Raw genomic sequence first — 239 nt, 5'->3', positions numbered from 1 at the left:
GTGTCCCCGCTCGGCCGCGGCTCCCCCGCCGCGGGATCCCCGAAGGAAGTCCCGCTCCGGGCGCGGCCTCATTGGGTCGGGCCGCGGGGCTCTGCCCTCCCTCCGGAGCGCATTGGGTGCCCGCCGCGTCCGTCCGCAGCGGGCCGCGCTTCCCCGCCCGCCCCTCCGGCTCCGGCTTCAGCCCCGCAGCGCCTCAGCGCCGTGTCCCCTGAGCCCCGCAACTCTCATCTCCGCAGCCC

The sequence above is a fragment of the Hirundo rustica genome, chromosome 10 (genome assembly GCF_015227805.2).
Source record: "Hirundo rustica isolate bHirRus1 chromosome 10, bHirRus1.pri.v3, whole genome shotgun sequence".
In the NCBI taxonomy this organism is placed as follows: Eukaryota; Metazoa; Chordata; class Aves; order Passeriformes; family Hirundinidae; genus Hirundo; species Hirundo rustica.
Note: the sequence above shows the minus strand (reverse complement) of the source record.